Genomic DNA, 15,109 nt, shown 5'->3' on the forward strand with positions numbered 1-15,109 from the left:
TCAGAAGCAAGGGCTGGGGTTAAACAGATTAACATAATTTAGAAAGTGCTAACATGACAAATAAAAACACCAGGTCTAGAGATCACTATAGGTACCAGAAGGACAGATATAAAATCAAGATAAGATGAGGAGTGTGACAAAGTGAACAAAAAAAAAGCGAGCTTTACTTTCTGGCATTTTAGTGCTAAAGAAGAACAAAAAGAAGATATTTTGAATTGGCAGTAGTGGGATTCGATAAAGGTAATTTACAATGTCCAGAGGGTGTGGTACCCAACTTCAAGACAACAGGGTGAGCCTTTAGAAAAAGAAGTCTTTTTTCCTGTTTTGGAATAGGTAGAAGAGAAACTTTATGAAGATACAGATATGATGGAAGAAAATACAAGAGTTAAGAGTCACATTTGATAGCTTTGTCCTAATAATGTAGCAGATTGTGTCATCTTTTAAATATATTGAGGGTAAAGAGGTACAGCAGGAGATGGAGTTTTGAAGAAACTATAAAGGCTCTGGAATTGCAGCTCTGTGGAATGTTCAAGGGAGTCAGGAAGAGATGAATGTAAGAACTATTGAGAAGCGATGCTGGTTTGGCTGAACTTTTTATTAAAACAATTCCTTTGCTGTGACAACCATCACAGAGCTAAAAGATGAAGTATTTTGAAATTGTCCTCTTTTAGTGGGACCCAATATACTTCCCAAAGACTTCAAGAAAATCAAATAGTGTGGTAAACATATTATATTCTAGATTTTTCTTAAATCATAAAAGTTTTACTTTCAACCTGAAGAGTAATACATCATTAAATAAAATATGACATAAGTGTGTCTAAGTGAAGTTGTTAGACATTTTTAGTACATGGCAAGAAGCCATTGCACTCATTGTTTGATTTTTTCTTTTTTTGTTTCTGTTTTTTGTTTTTTGTTTCTCTCTCTCTCTCTCTCTCTCTCGCTCTCTCTTATTTTGATGTTTGATTTATTTGCAAGAAAACCTGCTGCCTGATAACCCCCTTAAGTCCTTAAGTCTCAAGATACTTTTGCATATGGAGACAAATTATTTCAATATTAAAAGGGGTCAAATATTTGGTGACAGAAGGAAATTTAGGTAGTGAACACACAATGTGATATACATATGTCGTATTATTGAATTGCACACTTGAAACTTATTTGATTTTATTAACCAATGTCATTTCAATGATATTAGTAAAATAAAATAAAATAAATTTTGCGAATCTATGAAGATGCTGGTTAATCTGAAAAGAACAGCAAATATACATACATACATATATATATATATGTGTGTGTATGTGTGTGTGTGGGTGTGCACACACACACCCACACCCACACACACACACACCCCACACACACACACACAGAAACTTCAGGGCCTAATGTTTATCCCATAACATACTGGCCACAATTATGTACTTCCAGTTATATAGAATTATAGAATACAGGGACTAATCTATACATGCACAAGCAAAGATGCATTTACAGAACTCTCCTTGTAATTACAAAGGGTATTAAGCTGATTTATTTTCTGTTAAACCTAAGAACTTCAGTACAGTAGAATAATAATCTTCCTATATATGTATTGAAAATTACTGGTTCGGAGAGAAAACTCTTACCAATTTTAATCCCATGTATCTTGGCAGAGCAAATCCTGTGATAGTAGCAGATTTTAGGAATAAGAGTCTCCATTCCAGATTCCCTGATACCCAACGAAGTATTTGATCTTCACTGACAGATAAAAAAAAAAAAAAAACAGGAGGTCCATTTCTGAACTTGTACAAGCAATACAATTTAGTACCCTTGTTAGCTGATTTAGCTGTCTCTGCATGAGAACACAGTATGCAGAGAAAACAACTGCTGTGGAAATTAATGAGAAAATTCTATGTTAGGCCAACCACATTCTCTTTCAGATCCTGTGTTCTCATCAACCTTGGTTGAAGGTACCTTTAGGCCCTGGAATGCTACTGTTAATCCTCTCCATTTTTTACATGCCTGCGCCTCCATCCTAACATTTTGGCTTCTATGGGTTTAGAGGGAAACATGTACCTCTGCCATCAGGTATGGTCTTTGCCAGTATTTTCTGAAATCTATTCATTCTTCACATTAAGTTATCTTCTATCTTCCCCAGGTTCATTTCCCAGCCTCCCACATTTCATGTTTTGGAGCACTGAGAAGTAACAATATAACTAATCACACTACACCCAAGCAATTACTTATTTTTATCTGTTAAGGACAGAGAGGAATACAGAATATGAGCACTAAATATAATATTTGGTAAAGGGTGGTTCATCTGAAATATAGCAAATATAAATGACAAAAAGTGGGTAAGGTGGCACATATTAATGGACACCGGAAATATAATTCACATTGTGGTACAAAATTTACATGTATGAATTAATTCCTCTTTATAATTATTGACTAAAATGGGAATTACTTTTATTTCTATATCATATATGATGTATTAGAACTAAAAAAGTTTAATTAACTTGGCCAAGATGCCAGCCTAATAATGGCATAGTGAGAAGAGTCAGCATCTACCCCTCTCCCAATCTTATGCTCTATTCAGGGCATTGGTCACACCCAAGGGAATCTTGTATACCCAAAAGAGTTCATTCCCTCCAAGTAAAGGAAGAGGGGATTCTCTAAGCTCATTATTATCTCTTACTAATGTTTCATGCTTTCCTAAATTTAGAATCTTTGCAAAATGTTTTATTAACTTAGTAATCTATTTAATGAAAATATTACTCACTCAAATCTTATTAAACTTAAAGGAAAACCAACATGATTTAAAAATGCCTCATGTGTATATCACATGATAAAATATATGCTTAACTCTTTTATCTAATTATTATATTAGCTTGCTGTTGGGAACTCTGAGTAGTCTGTATTCTTGAAGTTATGCTATTTGTCGATAATTCAGACAGATTTTAAGAATCTGCACCAACCACAATTATTCATGGCTTTATTTAAAGCCTTCCAGAATTTACAGTCCCTAATCTGTAGTATATACTTCATGAATTCTTAAGTATGCAAAAAGTAAGAGAAGTCAAATTCCAATTCAAATGAAGCTAACTGCTGTTGGAAGAATTACATTATTAAAGTTTGATCATGTATTTTGCTGTCATGTCATCTGGCTAATGTATTTTCGTCAGTCCATGAGCTGATCAGTTTGTACTCATTATTTAAAACCATTGTATTGGCGTTCGTTGGTATAAAAATGTTTGATTCAGAGCAAAGATTTCAGTAAATGTGACTGCTGTTTTACCATTAAGCCTTACTCAATTGTTGGCTGTTACTGCTTTTGGAATATTAAACAACCTTTTGTAAGAAAATAATGATTATTTACTTAGATTTACACATTTTTTAAAATTACTCCTAACACATTTAATTTATAAAAACCTATGAGAGATCGAAACCTATATTTTTGACACATTTAATTTACTAAAAAGTTTTATAAGTGACATTTAACAATATCTGATAAATAATTTTAACACTTTATTCATGAAGTAGGTCTTTTTATCCACCACACTTAATAGGTTTAAAAAGTATTTAAGTATACTTACGTTGTTATTTCTGGTCAATTTGGCTCACTACAGTTTTAAAACACCTCAAGCAGCAAAATATTCATTAATTCAATAAACATCAGTTTGAGACTCCATTACAAACAAAATACTTTTAGGGTGCTCTGGGGCAGAAGTAAAATAAACCATTGTTCTACTTAATTCCATTTTCTTATTCTTCAGTTTACTAGAGAATTTGTTTTAATGAAATTGCTGTGGTCTTTGATTAAGAGGTCATCATTCTATATTACACAATAAAATCAGTCCTATGGCATTTATAACTTTCCTTTTTGAAAACTGAAATGGAGTTTACTAGTGCGGATGAGAGCCTTAACCAGAACTCCGGGGTTGGAGGCCTCGCTCTTCCACTTTCCTTCCTGCTGGTGTGACCTCGAGCATGTTTCCACCACAGTTCTTTATCTGTGAACTACCTCACAGTGTTGTTTAAAGAATTAAATGAATCTGATACATTCAGCACCAAGATAAGTGTGTGGCACAATATAGGGGCTATTAAAGTGTTCCTATTCTTGTTATATTAAAGTCTGCAAAAGGTTTTCACTAATATAATGGCTTTCAAAGGATTTATGTGTCTTTTCCAAATGAAAATTAGTCCTACTTTAATTACTTATTCTTAGTATCAATGCTTTGTTAATCCTTATTTTAAGGTTTAAGGATTGTCTTTCCAGACTGTTTTTAAATGGCAATTAGAACATTAATCTGATCAAAATTTAACAAAACTAAACTTGACCCTAGTTGCGTGTTGAACAGCACAGGGATTTCACATTAACAGTTCAAGGTATTATTTCACAGCTATTTTTTTTTTTTTTTTCCCTTCTGGGAAGAAAGAGAAAGGAAAATAAAAGCATACCCAAGAGCAAAATAGGCCTTTCCTATAAGCTTCTGATTTAAAAATATCTTTTATCTCTTTCAACGTCCCTTCAAATTTTCAATTTATATCTCATCAATGAGATTAGTATAAGGGGCTACTAGTTCAAGTACATTTTTAAAGACTTTTGAAGAGCCCTTATTAATAAACTATTATATTCAAATAGAACACATATAAAAAGCTCTGTAGTCCATAGAGCATGCAGATACATGTGAATTTCTTATTAATCAACAACTATTCATTGAATGTCCAATCTTTAAAACTCATAATAGTCAGGTATCTTTCCATTTAACTTATCGAGTATGATGCCTCCAAAATTCTATGGTGCTGATTACTAATAACATAAAGGGCAGTGTCTACTACAAAAATTATATTTTAAAATTTCTTTTTTTTTTTGCTTACAGACACAACCAAGAGTTATTTAAGCATGAAAAGAGGATGAACGTTTATAAGTTTAGCAAAACAGCTTTGTGCAATGAGTACACTTATAAAAGACGGAGAGAATAAGTCCCCAGAGAAGTGAGAGGGGTATTCAAATATTCAAAGCTATAAAAAGGCTTCAAGGATAGTACTTTTTCTACAGCAGTGAGAGTGTAGGGTTTCAAAAAGGAAAGCAAAATAGAACCCAAAGTATAAGGTTATTAAGAGTTCAATTAAGTAAATGAAAAATAAGGGGGAGTGTGGGGGAAGATATTAGTGAACTTCCAAAAAGCAGTTTTCTTATAGAACCAGGGAAAAATCTAATGAAAAAAAAAAAAAAAGTATGAGTAAACAGTGAAGAAATAAAGAAAATATAACTAATTTAGCAGGAATTCTCCGGTGAACTCTGTCCTCCTGCATTTTCCAAATCTTCAAACCCTGCCGTCTACATTGTTTTCACACCTTTATACTTATTTTTTTTTCTATTGGGTTGCTTCAAATTCCTAAAGAAATAAGTCTTCTGAAAGCCAAAATCAAAGTGGTTCAATAAATTTCAATGGACTTGCATCCATTATTTACCAAACTCTCTGAGGTATGCTTTTTCTAAGGCTTGTCCCTAAAATACTCATTATTGAGTACACTGTTTGCCCACAGATATTGCCCACTGAAACCTGACACTAGTTGTTTCTTTAGGATTTTTTTATTGTCATTTTATTGAATTTATTGGAGTGCCATCATTTAATAAAATTATATAGGTTTCAAGTGTACGATTCAATAATACATCACATGTATATTGCATTGTGTATTCACCACGCAATTCAAATTTCCTTCTGTCACCATAACTGTTGTTCTTATGTTTTTAAGAGAGGCTATCCCCCAAACAATAGACCGGTATATAAAATCCTTTAGTGACTAAACTACATATTTTATGAAAAAAAAAAAGCATAAGGCAAGATGTTACCCTCTCCCTGTCTTTAGTGCCCTATAGTAGGGGAAATCACCAGTTATTTGAGTCTGTTTTTATTTTAAAAAATTAACAAACTATATCCACCAAACAAATTTCCATTCCTGAATATCCAGAATCTAGTTACCTGGATTTCTGTTTTATCATTTTCAGCTATTTCCCCACTTTCTTGAATATCTGCCACCTGTTCCTAATGCCAGATATAACTGCCCTTCTCCATTCTTCATGCATATCCTTAGCTGCTGATAGTTTCAGAGACACTCACAGGGCTTTATAGTTGATCATTAAAATACATGTTCTCCAAGCTCCAATAATTTATTGAAAAATAAATTTAGGTGAAATTATTTTTCATTTAAAATCAATTTCTTATCTTGTATCATTACTAAAAATAGCTAAGCCAAGAGAAACTATCCTCAATACCCATTTCCATCCTCCCTGCCCCAATGTTATAGTCAACTAATGATTCTTATTTTGCTGAAAAGTTATAAACTATTACATAGAACCTTTACTTCTTCTACCTTAAATGTATTCCATATTTTTATTACTTCTCTCCATGGTTCCCATTTTAGAGTATGTGCTCATCCAGAGGCTTTCTTCTTTATGCTTTGATTTCTAGCCTCATTCAGGACTTGCATCAATTTATTCATCTCTCCTTTGGAGATTTCTCTCATTTACTGGGTTCCCTGTACCCAAGTATGCACGCAGGTTTATTTTATTTAATTCTAAAAATCTTTATATCGATCTTATTTTTTCTCAAGCTCTCTACCAAATATAGTTGTGTTATAATATATACTATGTAATATATAATAATATATACTATATAATATACAGCATATTCTATATTAATTAGTTAATTAATTCACACATACACACATATATGGCAGCAGAAACAGTTGTGGGGAATAAATAAAACAGGTCTCAGTAAGAAGTAAAGAATTAAGATTGAAAGGAGCACAGAAATAATTTTAAAGTAGTTTTTCCAGAGGGGCAAAAGAGTGTATCAGAAATGCATTTTTAAATTGTTTTAAAATGCCCTATCCCTTTTCATCATCCAACTAAACCCTTATCACCTTGTCATTGGTTTCCTATCTTCCACATTGAAAGAAAACTCATTCAAAGGTAACCGATGATCTTCTTGACTCAAATTGACCATGTACTTTTTTTAGTCTCCCTTGGAACCTTTGTACCATTGCTGAACACAGCTTTCTTGAAAATCTCTCCATTAACTTGGGCAAAGTAAATCTATTTCTCTACTTCACTTACACTAGATCTTTCCCCTTTTGACTTTTAAAACCTTTATATCACTAAATTTGGTGTTTAGTTCTATCTTTTTATTATTCTCCCTTTGGAAATCTCGTGTACTCAACTATACCTTAAGCAGAAACATCTTTCTCTACAATACTTGTCCTAATCTCTCCTTTAAATTCATACCTGCATGTCCAAAGATTTTTTGGACTTTGGATATATTTACACACAGATGCCTCAGTCATACCTTACACTCAACATCAACAATTTAATCCTGGAATCAACTAGGTTTTTACCACACTAGTTTTCATTCATCCTGTCAGCTTGGCCTCTGCCTGCCTCCTTCACCCTCTCCTTCTCCCTCCCTCCCTCCATCCCTCCCTCCCTCTCTCTCTGCATTCTATCTGTACCACCCTTCAGCATACTTGAGCATACCATTTGATTAGATACTTCATGGGAAGCATTCGTCTTTTGCTGAGAGCCAATAAAGCTTTGTTCACTAATTTGTTTAACATTGCCATAGTATAATTTCTTTTCCAGCACTCATTTATAAGAAAAAAAGCCTATTACGCCTACTGAATCTGATTACTTAAAGCAGGTTTTAAGAAATATATGATCAATTGTGTTTCCTTTTTTGCTTGGACTGCTAGGAAATCAGAGGACAAGATTTAATGCAGAGTTACAAAAAACATTAGAATTTTGTTTCTAATCTTCTGATCCTTTGTTTCCTTTGAATACTCTTATTATGTAGTTCTGTTTATTATAAGTCAACTAAAACTGTTTATGCCTCAGGCTCACTAGAACCATGTGGAAGGAAATCTTGTAGTCTTTGTCTATCACATAAAGATGAAATGCACAGATAGATTGAACTCATTAAATAAAGTACTTGAGATTGTGTCTCCATTCATAAAACTTGATAAGGCTAAGCAATTTCAGCATCAGGAGAAATGGGAACCTATAAAAACATAACAGAAAAATAGAACAAAATAAAGGAGTGTAGTTTTAAAGTGCTGTTTTAAAACACCATTTCATAGCTACCATTGTTTAAAAACCTGATAACCATTTTTAAAGCTCCATTTACCAAGTGAATCAAAGCCTCTGCATAATGTGTGCTGAACCCATCAGGCAATAACTAAGCATGATAGTTTTGGTTAGCACTATTAGATGTGGAAGCCTTTAGATTTATTTGTATTATTTTTTTTTTAAGATCAAGATAGAAATCTAATTCCTCAGACACATTAAATCCAGAGATTCCAACTATATCTTAAGAAACTATCAATTCTTATTTTTTTCTTATGTGTTTGCTTGTTTTTATTAACGACTATTAGATATAGTATAGTCATCAAATAGAAGGCACTGTTCTCTGGAAAAAGGACATACATTCTAACAAATTAGTAAGATAGGCTTTGAGGCAGGCTCAGATACACCAGATCTGTCCCAGCTTCAGAGATGAATCTCTTTCAGTTTGCCACCTTTTCCTATTACTTATCTTTTGAGAGTAATGCAAAGTAAACATTTTATAGTCTTTCTATTTTATTTTTCATTAATTTTCATTAAACATCCTGCAGATGATACAGAACATAGCTCATTTCTGTCTCTAAGACTATCCATGTTAGAAAGTTCACGGTGCATATACGTGTGTGCGCGCGTGCGCCAAGCGCATGCGCTGATCTCAATTTATAAATTGGTAGTAGTCCAAAACTATTTTTTTTAAATTAGCAGCTAGGAATATGAAACACATTTTCTCTTCACAATGACTTTATATTAATCTCAGACCAACTTACAAAATCCAAAATAGCTGCAATTTACTGAGGTTCTACTAAATGTCAATATTATATATCACACATATTGTATATCATTGTTACTCTAATCATCTTTTTTTTGTTTTTAATGGAGCTAATTAATAATAACAAAAATACATAAAGTGCACATGTCTTCAATACACAGCCGAGAGCATTTTTATATGTGTATACATCAATGAAACGGCCACCTGGGTTAATGTATTGAATATTTCTATCACCCCAGAAGGTTCTTTTTGCCTCTTTACAGTCATTACTTATTCAATTCAATGTAGATAACAATTATTTGGACTTCTATTCCTATGCGTTAGCTTCGTTTGCTGAAGAACTTAATATCAATGAAATTATACGTCATACAGTCTATTAAGTTTGGGATATTTCTGAAAGATCCTTCAAAGTTCCTACACGTATCAGTAGTGTAGCATTCCGTTTTAAAGATTTGCCACATTTACCCCTTCTGTTACTTATTTTAGCTATAGCTAAAACTGCTATGAATGCTTAATATTCATTGCACTCCTATAATTCAGGGCTGACATATACTTACTTTTATTAGATACTGCCAAAGAGTGTTTTAAAACAAATGAGTATTCCAATTTTTCAATAATCTTGCCAAAACTTCATGTGGTCAGTAAATAGCCATGCTATTAGGTATATTGTTTGATATCTCACTGTAGTTTAAATTTGCATTTTTCTGTTGAAGAACTGTTATTAAAAAGTTTTATGTAAATATTAGCCATTTGAATAATATTTTTTACATATGTTTCTAGGAGTACTATATATAATCTGGAAATGAGTCATATCTACCTCAGTAACTTTTGAGAAAGGTAATATTATCTCTATTTTAATAATAATGAAAATGAGATTCTGAGAGATAATATAATCCACCTAATATCATATATCTAGTAAGTAGTCAAAGGAGCGTGGGATTCAGTCTGCCTTGCTCAAAAGCCTGTGCTCTTCAGAGCAGCCTACACTGTGTGGTACATAATATGATATAACCAGGATATATATCAAGCTTTCCGGGGAAAATGAAGCATCAGAAATATTTTCCTCTAGGATAAGAATACAAGATGTCCTTATTTCCACTAGTCCTCCCTTCAGAATAGTGGAAGTGGGCTATCATTAGTAGCTCACTGAGATGGGGATAAGGTAGCTGGGAGAAAAAAAAAATAAAGTTAATATGGATAAAAAAAAATACTGCATTTTACAAACTGTGTCCTAAGGAACACTAGTTATAAGAAGTATTTTTTGCTGTGCTGGGAAAAGTAGTGTAACATTGTAAAATTAATTCTAAAAATTCCAAATGCACTTTAGTATTTTAAAGCCTCTATAGATTCATTTTAAATTTGTGTAATTTAACATTTTTAAAATTATTTGACGAGAGAATACTTTTTCAAGAAATACTTATTAAGAGTTTGTGAAAACTACCATACCATGGAAAATAGCTTCTCTTTTTCCTTTTGATCATTCATTTTTCTTCTTACCCGGCCCACTGTGTGATACAAATAAATTCACACATACTAGCATACACACAGAAATCTGTAGCATATACTGAAATAAAAATGTTTGAAACAAAAATCCAGAATCTTGCAAGTATTGATACAAACTACCATTCCAGTGGGAAGGGGAAAGTGGTAGTAACAGCAAATATATGCCTCATATATACTAGCGCAGGAAAAGTAACATTTAGAATTCATGTCATGGTAGTACTTACTGGAATGACCAACTATGTTATGATTTTAGAAACAAAAGGATAAAAGCACCATCTAGTCTGTTCTCTCAATGCAAAAGATACTGCCACTAATTTGGACAGCCTCTGTCCAAATTTCTGAACAGCAGAGGCTTGGAATTTTCATAGGCACAGAGAGGTGGGTTCTCATTCTCTCCTGTGGTCATTATGTAAGGCAGACTGGATCAGCCCTTTAGTCATATGTCAATAGGCTTGCCCATTATCACTTGACTGTCACTCGATATTAAACCTAGATAGTTCACTCTGTTAGTAATCAAATGAAGTGGTTTATTAGAAAGAATTATATGTACTCCCAGATCAAAAAGGGAATACAATGCAGCTATAAAAAAAGCAACAAGGATAATATAAACCTTGTCATTTCTAAACATCTTTCCTAAGAGAAGGGGTAGAAATGCTTGCATGGATTTCTGTTTGGTAATATCCCATGCAGCATTTTTCATTTTACAGACACAGACACACACACACACACACACACACACACACACACACACGCACGCACGCACACACATGCATATAGAAACAGGTAAAAAGAGACACTAGTATATAAAAGTGCTTAATATTAACAAAGCCATTAAAATGAATACAGTTTTGTAAGGCCACTAAAATAATTAAAGTATTTCAAATCGATAAATTTAACAGACTGTAGGAATGCTATATAAATTGTATGTAAATCCTCATTGGTGATACCCAATTGAACAGTAGTCATTATCTTTGTATAAACTTATCACATATGTTATGTTCCTCTTGCTTTCCTAAAATTTCTATACTTTTTGTGATGTTATAATTAATGACTGTGAAATAATGCTGAATCAAAATGGATATAGAACTCTAAGACAGTATAATGTAGATGCCATGATATCATTACATATATATATATATATATATATATATATATATATATATATATATACACATTTCTGAATATTGAATATTCGGTAACAGTTTCTGAATGCTGGTTTTACAGGTTTCTGTTGTAATTTAAAAAATATATTCACTTGAAAGTGAGAGAAAAAAGGAAGTTGTCTTAAAGTTCAAGGAAATGAAGAATCTTTCCTGTTTCTAAGAGAACAAAAGCAAATATTTTTCAAAAGAAGGCAAACCATTATTATTTCAGGGTTCTCTGTTGTGACAGTCAACATCAGAAAGTAATAGATAACTTCAGAATCTTATAAAAAAAAAAAAGGTATGATTCAAGAACTCTGCTTTACCCAAGCGAGTTGTCATTCATATATGAAGATGAGAAGACAGTTTCAGACCTGTGAACTTGCATAAATTTTACCACAAAGATACCTTTTTCATTCTTCAGAGGCTGCAAAAATAAAAGATAATAAATGAGAGAACTTTGGACATGGAAGTTGATTACTATATGCAAAGATTGGGAAATAACTCCTTATTGAAAAATTAAAGATAAGTATTTGTTGTCATCAATTAGATGTGTAGCTACAGATGTATTAATAAATTTAACATTGTAATAGAAAAATATTTCTGATCATTATAACTGTTATAAGGGAAGAAAAGCTTACAGAAAGACATGTACCTCCTGTACCAAAGATGAAGAAAAAAAAAAAGATATATAATAGGGATGCATAATATTCCCAGTGACCTTGTTATGATTCTAAATCCAAAGTCTAATGGAATCAGAGATTAACCTTATTAGTTGACCTCCCTTCCGTGCACACTAGAAGCAACAAACTTATTCAGAATAACCAAAAAAAAAAAAAAAAAAAAAAAAAAAAAAAGCCTACTGATAAAATTTTATTGAGTTTTAAAAGAAGATGCAAATAAATGGAAATATATATCATGGGCCTAATCATATAATTAATATCATATAAATGAAGTAAATAAGCTTAACAAAATTCCAACAAATAAAACTATATATAGAATCTAAATACTACAGGCTAAATGCAATATAGTAAAAATGATATAATAATTCCAAATAGTAAATACTTTATAAATGTAATAAATACATAAGTAGAGCATAATTCCAAATACAATCAAAACAGTTTTTGAAACTGTTTGCAAAAGATATGTGGAAAAAAACAAATGAGTGACACTTTACAAATAATAATTATTGTACTATTGTTGCTAATACCACTACAAATACCATAGGCCTCCTGCCTATAATTTGTTGAATGATACACTTATTCCTCATAGTATTTGTTTTAATCTTCCAAAAATCAGATGAAGCAGGTAATATTATTACTATGGTGCCTGTTTTAATTATATGAAAAAATTGATTCTTACAAAGCTCAATATCTTGCTGAAATTACACAGAGAAAATGATGGAGTCAAGATTTAAATGCAGGCAGACAGACACCACTGCTGCTCAGTTATTTGTTTGTGAATAATAAATCCTATCAGAGAACAATGCTTATGACAATGTGGGTCTGGCACTAAAACAAAATATCAGAAATGTAAAACAGAATGCAGATTGAACATTAAAAACCACACATGAAATTTTTAAAATGGTAAAATGAGCTTTTCAAAACAAAGGGAGAATTATCAATAAAAATAATCATGGCAACCAGATAGCAATTCAGAGAAAGGGAAATATTAGAAGCACAATTCACATAAAGCTTTAAAATAACTTTCATGTCAAACATCACAACAACTTACCAGCTAGCAAGTGTAAGTACTGTAGATGTTAAATGTCCTGCAGATGCACTTTTTCTAAAAAAAAAAAAACCTATGATAGCATATAGTATGATAAGAATATTATAGTTCTTGAGACCCATGGATGGTAGCACCAGTTTACCATGGAGAGGTTCACTTGCTGCTCTATCCACTCCAGCCAGTAACCAGACATTACTCATCTGTCTTCACTCAGAATGGATGGCCAATTGCTCTGATGTCTGCCTTGTCCAAGCACCATGAGGAAATCCAAGTAAAGGTTCCATTTCTTTCTCTTGTGCAATGCTCATGGTAATAGTTTAGAGTGGGAAAATAGCACACAAGTTCAATAGCACAGAAGTAGGCTGAAAACATGACTGTATTCTCAGTAGGTTTGGGATGTTAGATCTAGCATTTGGAAAAAGGCAAATAACATTGCAGAATTTACTAAGTTGCTTTCAGAATTAAACAATTTGTATGTAAAATACCTGTATAAGTCCTATAACAGCATTTAATAAGTTGTTTTCTATTGATGTCATTATTAATATAATGGTGATCATTATTATTGAAAATAAAACTCATTATTATTGGACAACTCCAAAAAGATCAAAAGCATTTTTAGAGATATTGCCACAGAGCAGCAATATAAAAGACAGCTGATCAGAAGATGTGATGAGGGTAGCAAATTCTGACCAGGAACTTTAAGCATATTTTCTCTTCTTTCACATAGTAAACAAATGCAATTGCTGCTTAGAAATACTCCCAACATCCTGTCCTTCAGTGACTCTGTTCTCTAAAATACTTACTTCCTGTTGCCTTCTTACTGGAAGGACTCAAGAGTAGAGGCTTTGTGTTGGTCTCCTTTCATGAGTAACTTCTATCTAACCTCAAAAAGCTATTGCTCTTCACAGCAGTCTTCCCACACACACTCAGCATCTTTCCCATGTTACAAACACACCAAATGGATCAAGAGTTAATAATCTTTTATTTGAAACATGGGAAAAATAAATGCACATATGTTTATTCCCTATACAGAAAATGAAAAAGAAAATAAAGGAAAGAAAAAACATACAAAGTAATCTATAATTGTGGTAGATTAATGGATTCTTAGCTGTCATAAATTATAAAACAGTGCTTAATCTTATTCTATTTTCTTTTTAGTAACTATATTTTATAAAATAATATGTATTATGACATATTATTATTTGATTCTATATGATCAAAAGAGTAATTTTAGTTTGCTTTTTATTGAGGTCTTGTTCCAGAAAGCTGATGAACAAAACTAATTCAGAAATCCTCTCACTACAAACACATAGAAATGTTAGATAAAAGTAATTAACTTTTAAACATACATAGCTCACTGCAAGACAGAAAAAGAAATCCCAGATGCCAGAAACAAAGGAAATAAAAGCAGGAGCAATTAATAAGTAAGCTGACATGGGGTAGGTGTGAAGAAGAAAGTGGAACTAGTGACTTACTGTATCCTTAGGATTTAATGTTCACATAAGGACAGGAGATAGGTATTATGCCTGTACAAGGATGGGGGTTGATATAATTTCCTATTTAAGATGGTATCTTCATTAAACTGAACCAGAAAAATATGCTCGCTGGCTCAATAAAGTAAACTTTTCTACCTGGATACTACTTTTCTGATATGGTAATTAACACTCTAGGAACTTTACAACTGATCTTAAGCTAGAAATTCTCCTAGGATACCGGGTAAAAGAAAACATACATCCACAACAGAGGACTTGTTATGCAACAGACCATGTAAGATTTACAAAGAGATAAAAAAAAAAAAAAAAAGTACCTCTGGAAATAAGATTTATGAAAAACAAGAAAAACTGTGTGTATTGAGTATTGGCAGATGAAAAA

At 32.3% G+C, this 15,109-nt stretch overlaps 1 protein-coding gene across 38 annotated transcripts in view; it reads right to left on the reverse strand.

The window, feature by feature from the left end:
* The window catches only part of PTPRD (protein tyrosine phosphatase receptor type D), a 1,934,582-nt gene that overhangs the window by 1,802,808 nt on the left and 116,665 nt on the right, over window positions 1–15,109 (reverse strand). The window contains exon 2 of one of the 38 annotated variants that reach the window (XM_036238639.1): window positions 13,241–13,294. The exons of the other annotated variants lie outside the window; for them this stretch is intronic. The gene's annotated coding sequence lies outside the window, so the exon portion shown is untranslated. The remainder of the gene's footprint in view (window positions 1–13,240; window positions 13,295–15,109) is intronic. 38 annotated transcript variants of the gene reach the window in all.

This window comes from Rousettus aegyptiacus, unplaced genomic scaffold (genome assembly GCF_014176215.1).
Source record: "Rousettus aegyptiacus isolate mRouAeg1 unplaced genomic scaffold, mRouAeg1.p scaffold_m13_p_3, whole genome shotgun sequence".
In the NCBI taxonomy this organism is placed as follows: domain Eukaryota; kingdom Metazoa; phylum Chordata; class Mammalia; order Chiroptera; family Pteropodidae; genus Rousettus; species Rousettus aegyptiacus.